Genomic DNA, 9184 nt, shown 5'->3' on the forward strand with positions numbered 1-9184 from the left:
TTCACGTTTATGATGATATCATGCGCAATATTTTTATGACCGTGTGGTGTGCATGTGAGAGTCCCCTTGCATGCTGACGATTGATCACCCCCTGCCAAACTCCCAAGAGGTGGCTCTCAGAATATATGTAGTAGACTCGCTTTGATGAATACGCGTTGATGTAAACAAATGTTTGTTCATGTGGAAAGAAGACGTAAAGAAATAGACATTACAAAAATTACTTTCTAAATATCTTACCTTATCTTTATCAGTATTTCGTTTCAATTCCTTTATCTTCTTTTCCAATTTGGATTCTCTTGCTTGCATAAACAAAGGTGTTGCTATGATTATTATTTGTTTCTGTGATCGCCGCGCCGCCATTGGATTTTGGTGGCCATTTTTTGATCTAATCCCGATACTCAATTTTATTATAATAGACATTTAAATAATTGGAAATTCAGTGTTTTCATAATTTTTCCTGGGGTTTCAGACAATTTTAGAGGGGGTCTTCAAAAGGCTTTTTGTCGTATATCGTCTCGTTCACCCCAAACATTTGTATGAGTGAATGAATGAATGCGTGCAGAGTGGTCGTTAACCCTCTCGACTTCGATTATTTTTCTGAATATCGTGCTCCTATTCTCTATATATTTTTTCTGTGGCTCTCTTTTAAACGTTAGGTAAAGAAATGATATTTTTTAATTTGTAATCACCGTAAAACCGTAAAATAAAGTATGATTATTAATCATGGAGCTATCGCTACTCGAATAAAATCATTTTAATACCAATGCATCATGTTCATGGAATAAGAGCTATTTATGTGTAGGTACTATGTATGTTTTAACATTTTTAGGCTTTCAAAATAATTATATTGTTCCTCTAAATAGTGCTAAAATTGTGAAAATCCGATGACGATATTCACTGGTCTTTGAGCAGTTTGGCGTCGAAAGTTCATGACGTCATAGACTCGTCATTACAGCGCAAGGGGTTGAGGGGCTTTATTTTATAGTATATAGATGTAGTGTGTTGACAGCAGCAGAGAAGTCAAGAGTGGAAGCATTCGAAATGTGGTGCTACCGATGAATGATGAAGATGAAATGGATTGACCGTGTGAGTAACCAGGAAGTGCTAAGGAGAGTAGGAGAAAAGAGAAGCCTCCTAAAAATATTAAGCAGAAGAAGGGACAACTTAGTTGGCCACATTTTGAGGCACGATGGTCTGATGAAGACTATCGTTGAAGGACAAGTGGAAGGGAAAAAGGGCAAGGGACAGCCCCGAATGAGTTATATAGGACAGGTTATAAAGGATAAATATGTAGCTATGAAGAGATTAGCGGATAGGAGAGAGAAATGGAGAGCTGCGTCAAACCAATCTTAGGATTGTTGACTAATGATGATGATGAGATGTAGTGTCACGCGTCGATACAATAACATTAATCCTAAAGGGAAAGCGTTTCGAATGATTTGCTGGTCCGACAAAATCCGGAATCGCTCCGTATCACCCGAACCGAACCAGTTGTGTCAGGCTTTTTATTGCAGTGTGTGCGCATCCTTTGCCACGATACGTAGACTCGTCGGCGTTGCGAGGAAGATAGGGCATCCAGAAAGACTCATAAGTTCAACGAAAATATGTAATATACATATAAGGTAAATGCCAACTATTTGTACGACGCAACAACCCAAAATGGATACCATGTGTACTACGCACCTCACTTGGTCACCCTTTGATTGGAGACATTAGTTTGCGTGATATATCAAATCGCGCCTTTGTGACCTTTGACCCTCATTATGACCTTCGGAGGTCAAAAAAATCAACTATATTGATAAATGCACTGCAAAACTGACTTGAGCACCCTTTAAAACCAATGGTTCGACACGTTGGTTGTCACGATGGCCCAACGTTTACCTCTAATACCTTTGACCTCAGTATTAGCCTTAGAGGTCGAATAGTGGATATGACGAGTATTTGAACAATACCAATGACTGGGGCACCCTTTAAAACCCATGGATCGACACCTTTGTTGGTATCCTATTCTTTTTGCCACCCTTATGACCTTACTGGTTCAACGGTTGAATTTTCGTAAATAAAAGTGTTATATTTGGTTCCCTCGTGTCCGAAAACCTAAGCATTGACATCTTGGTCAATGAAATTCAGATTTTTTTAACATTGAAACCCCATAAGGCAAATTCAAAATTTTGGTTTGGGCCCACATTGTGAGGTCAAAAGGTTAAAATTGTAAAATTTTGCTTACACTCAACAAAACTTACGACCAATCCCCATAAGTAAGCCAATTTTCAAGAATATTGCTCGAGGGGAAATTACTAAAATTAGAGGTCAGAAATGACACACCACCCTTGGGACAGTCTGTATATCGCCCATCTTCCAGAAATCGTATCTTTTATGAGTCTCCGCCGGCCCATGCCCTGTCTATCGGCTCTAGAGAAATCCCATCGCTGGAATTGTCTGACCCTGGGAAAGGGGTCAGGGTCAGAATTGGTACCCAGGAGGATGAAAAAAGGGTCGAGGCCACGCGGGCTTAAGGTTGGAGATTATTCGGAGATAACGGTCCCTGAATCAATAATATCCGCCTTTGTCCCTCCAATTACTATCTCGAAGAGGGTAAACTGTTCTTCACCTTGAATCTTGACATCTGCGGCGTTATCTTTATTTATTTTGCCGACCAACAAGGAGGAGATGGTTGGGGATGACGTAGGATGAGCAGAGCTGGGCTGTGCCGTTTTCCGGTGCACCGGTTCGATTTTCTTCGGAACCGGCAGGCCACTTCACCTTATGGGAAAAATCTGAGAATCGGTGAATCGAATTTTCCTCAAATAATGGCTCTGAACCGTCGCACCGGTTTCTTCCACAAAAAAATCCGATTGCTAGGAAATGATTTGTGAAAACTACCTTATACCACGTTCAAATATAGTATCTCTCGTCGCCTTTTAATAATGAATAGTAAGGTAAGGTGGGGTAAGTGCGACCCCTAAATAGCATACATCAACTTTAACTAGCTTAGGAAAATTTTCTAGGCTAGCTAAAAACAGGAGATTTAATGTATAATATGTATGTGAATCACTGAAAATGATAATTAGATTAAAAATCCTCTCTCTGTAAAGTGGTAATTTTTTTAAATTTTTACTTACAATCTTGTAGAGGGATCGCACTTACCCCGTACATGGGGCAAGTGCGTCCCATGGCTGATGTGCAATATATTTACGCATTACGCGGCGCATGGGGTAAGTGCGATTTGCCCAGAAATTCAGCTGTACATTGCTTTTTAAAGTACTCATCTTAAATCCCAGGTCGTACTGAAACGCACTGAACTGCGGTTCATGGACTTTTACCGGGTTATGTTTGACCTCGCGGTTAACGACAAATACATCCATCCCATTGTATCTGAAGAGTAGTGGCTCGCAAGCCAATCTCGCGTAATAATTTCCATTTTATTTGTAATTGTGGACAATGGATACTGCAGCAAAAAATGATGCATCGGCCGGGAATTGAACCCGGGCCGCCCGCGTGGCAGGCGAGCATTCTACCACTGAACCACCGATGCCTTCTGATAAATGGATGATGCAAAAGCAACTACACGCTACGAGGTATAAAAATGAAAGTCAGCTGTAAAATCTGCAGTGCCGGTTTTTTTTATTTTGTAACACACCATCATTGTCGTAACTAGATTATATGCCTAGTTTCCCTTGGTTGGGTACATTACACATGTATGTATAATTTACCCCAGCGGTTGCAAGCAGATTATTACGTAGATATAGATATAGAACGCTATTTCTGGGATGTACATGTCGAAATCATCATTTTCGTATCGCTAGTGGTTTGCTTTTCTCGCGAACAGTACTGGTAATTGTAATTGGGTAAACAACCTCAGAAAGTGAATCTCGTAAAAAATAAACTTTGTTTTTTATTGGAAATTAAAATTTTTACAGCATCATAAGTTTTCAATTAAAGTAAAAATACGCGTAGGTTATAATGAGGGAAAAACAACTGCAATTTGTTTCCAATGCGTTCTTTTGTGTCAGCGATGATTAGTTCACCCGTGGAAAAACCGGTGAAAATTACAATACAAGTACTCTTCGCTTGTCCGAAACTTTCTATAAATAATTGACTTTTGCTTAATGCGTTGAAAAAAAATCAGTTCAGCAAAAATTAGATATGTAGATAAATACGGCTTAGCAGAAAAGGAAACCGTTCATTAAAAAAAGCGGTAAACTGAACCGGTGAACTGAGGTAGAAATTATTTTTATTCGCCTTCCAAAGTTTATTCTCATTTTAAAATGCAAATTTTTCTAACGTTTCACGGATTCACCTCAGGCATTATCAACAGTTGGCAAGTTTTGCATTTGCGTGGATGTGCACCTATTTGTTAATAGGCGTAATACATTTATGACCGTGTGGGGTTCCTCTTTCATGCTGGTGAATAGTCACCCTCTGCCAGACACCCCAGGGGTGGCTCTCGTGGAATTATGTTGATAAAGACGTATTCTTTCAATCGAATTCTGCGCACTGTCCCTTACATATTGCTTGGAAGTCGGCAATGCAGGGTCCGAACGACTTCAGTCCGTATTCAACTCTTCCCTGAGCGCGGACTATAGCAACTACCGTTCCATTCCTTTGGAGTTGTGTATCCCGACCCCCAAAGCCCTGATGAGCAGGGTCCTCTCAGCTATTATCTAGCAATGCGGATTTTTCGGGAGCCCGCCATTCGAACTCTCAACCATGCATAGGGACCACGGAAATGTGAACAATGGAATGCTAATGCACCCCCTCCCAAAGTTACGCCAAGAAATTGCGCATCTGGCCATCTTGATAAGGACCTCTAGAATTGCGTTCCATTAAATAACGAGCGAGATAACGCGCAATTTCAAATTGTTTTTTTCTCAGGTCGTATATATCGGATAAGATTACGATTTGGAATATGGATGGATGGAAGCCATTCGATAGTTCATTCTCCCCCCAAAGTTCACTATTATTTCAGTCGGGTTTCACCTCACCTAGCCGGAATATCTTGGTGTGTTTTTTATTACTATTCCCAGGCTAATTTTCCGTCTCCAGTGGATTTCACTAAAACCATTTCTGGTATAAAAATCAGTTTATTTTTGTTTAGCGTGGCAGGAAATTAGTAAAGGGGTCCGAACCCAACTGTAAGTGTATGCCTTGCAGTTGGGTTCGGAGAATGGTTCAACCGATTTTCGATCAATGCATTGTTTGTTTGGGGAAGTGAATTTTCTGAAGACGTTGAGATTGGGTTTGAAAGTTATTGGAGATTGGAAGTGATTCCGAAGACTTTGCGAATTCAGTCGGATTCGCCTCATTTTCCACTTTTCAAATAGTACGCGAGAGTCGACCAATGTTTGGAGACATAGGACTTGCTTTAGCCTGGCTACAGCTGCATAGCAATCAGCCGCATACTATTGTTTCATAGCAACCAGCAGGCTATTGTTTTGCGTTCCGTGATAGGGACTGATAAATCCGTGGACTGCACTTCTAAATGGTATCATCTTATTGGCGAAAGGTTAAGAAGGGGTGGGGTTGCTTCTGAGATTTCTTCCTCCTTCATCGTCCAGTGGTTGATTGATTGATTGGTCCCGATGGCCCCGGGATGAAATATTCCCTCTATCGCTTGCCCTTTCGGATGCTGCTATATTTGGACGCACCAATGGAGCGGACCTCCCTCCGGCCATCCTTTTGGGAAATTCTTGCGATTAGATGACGCACGGGTAAAAATATTCAATGCATAATTCTTTATTTCTACCATAAGGAAGAATAATTCCTGACCTTTTAATTGATAGATCTTGTTACTTTGGGAGATTAGTTATTATATTTGGTAAAATGAGCCATCTCTCTTGCCGACGTTCCGCACATTTTAGTTTTGCATCTGCACGGTTTGGGAATTTTTCATCAAATAACACACCACTGACACTGTTCGAACCCTGCACTAAACTTGAACTTTTTATAAAAGGGTGTTTTATTTTCAATTTTAGTAGGCATCAAGCAATTCTGCCATTTTACAGCGACACAATAAAGAATAATATATAATTAATTTTTGAAAAACGCAAACAAAACAACATTACAGTGTTACATCATCAAATTACAGAAGTACATAGATAGTGGAACGCCACGGGAAAATTCATGAAAGGCAAACAAATGAATATTTTTTGCAAGATTTTAGCTGGAGAAATTCTTTTCGGTTTCTCCACCGGGTCAGGTTTTCCATTTCCGTCGTTCGTTTGTTTTCTGAAAAGAGAGACGAATTTTGATGAACGGCACTGAGGAACGAAGAAATGAATCAGTATCATGGAGCAAGGAGTAAAGCAGGGACAAATAGGCGGCTTTGAAACGGGCGTTTGACATGAGGTAATCTTGGAACTGGCGTATGCCACAAGCAATGTAAACCGTCAAATCCAAGGAGAAGTTTGAAATTAATTAGGCATTACGATACCTTCACTGCAAAAATGCTCACAATCGCCCACCGAATCAAATCCGCTCATCTAATAGCCCAACAGTACGAATACGCTCAACTGGGAGTGTCCGGAGCATAAACGCTCATCTTCTATTCTTCAAGCTTGGAGGTGAGCGTTTATGCTCCGGACACTGCTATCTGAGCGGATTCCTATCGTTGAACTACTAGATGAGCGGATTTGATTCGGTGGGCGATTGTTGAGCGATTTTGCAGTGGAGGTATCGATTAATGAGGGTTCAGTGGAGGGTTTGAGCAGTTACAGTCAAGATTGTCAGTTTATACAAAATATTCTCAAGCACTGAAGATGAATTATATTTGTAAAACGTCGAAATGTGGAATGGCTGATTTTGTCAAAGATCTGATTCATCTCCCACAGTGAAAAAGTACATATTAATTAATAGGTCAGGAAGCATTCATCATTATAGCATAAACAAAGCTGTGGGCTTTGAATATTTTTACTCTTGCGTCCTTTGGTCGCGAGAATTTCCCAAAATGAAGGCCGTGGGGAAACCGTTCCCTTGGTGCGTCCTAATATAGCACGCGGGAGGTCAAGAAGGCAAGCGATAGAGGGCACATCTCATCTCGGGGACATCGGAACCACTCAATCAATGAATGGACTACGAAGGAAGATGCAGTCTATGCAGCAAAAATTAACAAGATATGTTTACACCTAACTAGTTGGAGGATGGTGGTTAACATAGTCTACCCTATCAAGAACCCTTCCAAGTATTATTAACCCGGTCTGACTCAGGTTTAGACACTAGACACTATGTTCTTAGAAAATGACTTGGTGTACAGTGTCAAAATCTGAGTCACACAATTAAAAACAATTTGTGGAACATATTTGTGGAATATTAGTGTGTTTGAGATTATGTTTCTTGAAAAGGGAAAATAACGTTGGTAAATATTTTTTTATTAATGATTTAAATTTCCACTGTTCATATTTAAATTTAAAGGTGGATTGAAAATAAGCCTGAATCTGCATCAATGAGAGACTTATACACTTGTTTCATATCCTTTTGTAGCAAAAGAAAAACATAAAGGAGCGATGAAAAGACCGGGTCACTGAATTGCCGAGGAAAAGAAACATAAAACGAAACAGTGGCGCAATGCTCATTGTCAGCCACACAAAAATAGCCCGACCATCTTGAACTGGGCGTCGCTATCTAAGGTCACACGTTATTGGTGACCTGTGTATTTCCAAGGAAAGGATCTCACGCGTAAAATAATGTGAGTGAAAAATGACGACGATTTAAATGAAAAGATAGAGGTTTTTTCCATGCTAGTAGTAGTAGAATTCGTTTTCTAGAGGTCGTCGACAACTTGAATCATTATCTTTATATAGGTGTGAAAGTACCGCATTTAAAAAAAATACTAAAGGAATGAATCTGAAGGAAGGAAGCTCTATGGCTACAAATATGGATGCAGTGTGGCGTTTTTACTTGCACTTTTTATCGATAATAACTCCAAAATTTAAGGCCCATTACTTGACAAAAACACGCATTTCTATGAATCCAATATCCAATCACGCTGCAAAATTTGATCGCCAACTGGTGGTGACACTTTATTATTACCCTCCAATCAGATTCCAAAATTCTCAGGGGGTGTATGTTTCTTATTACGTGATCGTGATCAGTGAGTGTGAGTATTTGATGAAAAATTCCCAAACCGTGCAGATGCAAAAATAAAATGAGCGAAACGTCGGCAAGAGAGATGGCTCATTTTACCAAATGCAATAACTAATCTCCCAAAGTAACAAGGCATCTATCAATTAAAAGGTCAGGAAGTATTCTCCATTATGGTGGAAATAAATAATTATGCCTTGAATATTTTCACCCGTGCGTCATTTAATCGCAAGAATTTCCCGAGCCAAGTTGTTCAAGAACCTTTCCAGTCTCTTTTCAGTCCCCCTCGCAAGTCCTGAACATGACACGTGAATGGGCGCTTATAATTCTTCATTGCGGAATGCCGCAAAAGTGCAATTAATACCTATATCTCTCACCTATATGGACTTTGAATCGCCCTAGGCAGTAAGTTTCTCATCCAGGAAATCTCGGATAGTATCGGAAGATAATTTCTTCTGATCCAATAAGGTGAAAGTGGTGCAGTTAGAGGAAACGGATGTGAACACTTGGATGTTTCACGATCGCAACACTAAATACCATTTATGCCTTTTAATGATCCCATACTAATGCGGTAAATATATATGGAACCCCACTGCCTACGAATGCTAAATTTTTGGTAGCCCTACAAAATAACCTGATTCCCAGCTTGTATTAAAATTGCTAATTATATTACATTAATAGGATTGGTATAAAAAATGTTTTATCATATGCAGATGACGTTTCAGTCATTGTAAAATATATGTAAATCTAACGAATTTGCCAGAAAACGTATCATCTAAGCCATGAAAGTTGGACTAACAGTGAACGAAGATAAAACAAGCTGTAAAAAATATGTAGGGAAGTGGTGAGTGAAGCACCACAATTGGAATTGCTGGAATATAGTCTTAATTTAGGTAACGGATTTAAATATTAAGGTGTATCAATATTTATAGAGAAGAAAATTAAATTCTAAATGGAATTAAAACTGCGAATAGATGCTACTGGGCCTAAAAAAGCTGCTGAGCAGTAAATTACTAAGTACGAAAACAAGTATCAGGACTTGGGAATAAAGGAGTAAAACTTTGTCAGGTTCGCTATTAAATTAATATGGGCACGACCCGGTTTC

The 9184-nt window shown here is 39.6% G+C and overlaps 1 non-coding gene across 1 annotated transcript; it reads right to left on the minus strand.

Moving 5' to 3' along the window:
* Positions 1-3464: 3464 nt before the first annotated feature.
* Trnag-gcc lies at positions 3465-3535 on the minus strand. The gene has a single exon. It is a non-coding gene; the product is annotated as a tRNA-Gly (tRNA).
* Between the last annotated feature and the right edge of the window lie 5649 nt (positions 3536-9184).

The sequence above is a fragment of the Ischnura elegans genome, chromosome 2, assembly GCF_921293095.1.
Source record: "Ischnura elegans chromosome 2, ioIscEleg1.1, whole genome shotgun sequence".
NCBI classification, from domain to species: Eukaryota; Metazoa; Arthropoda; class Insecta; order Odonata; family Coenagrionidae; genus Ischnura; species Ischnura elegans.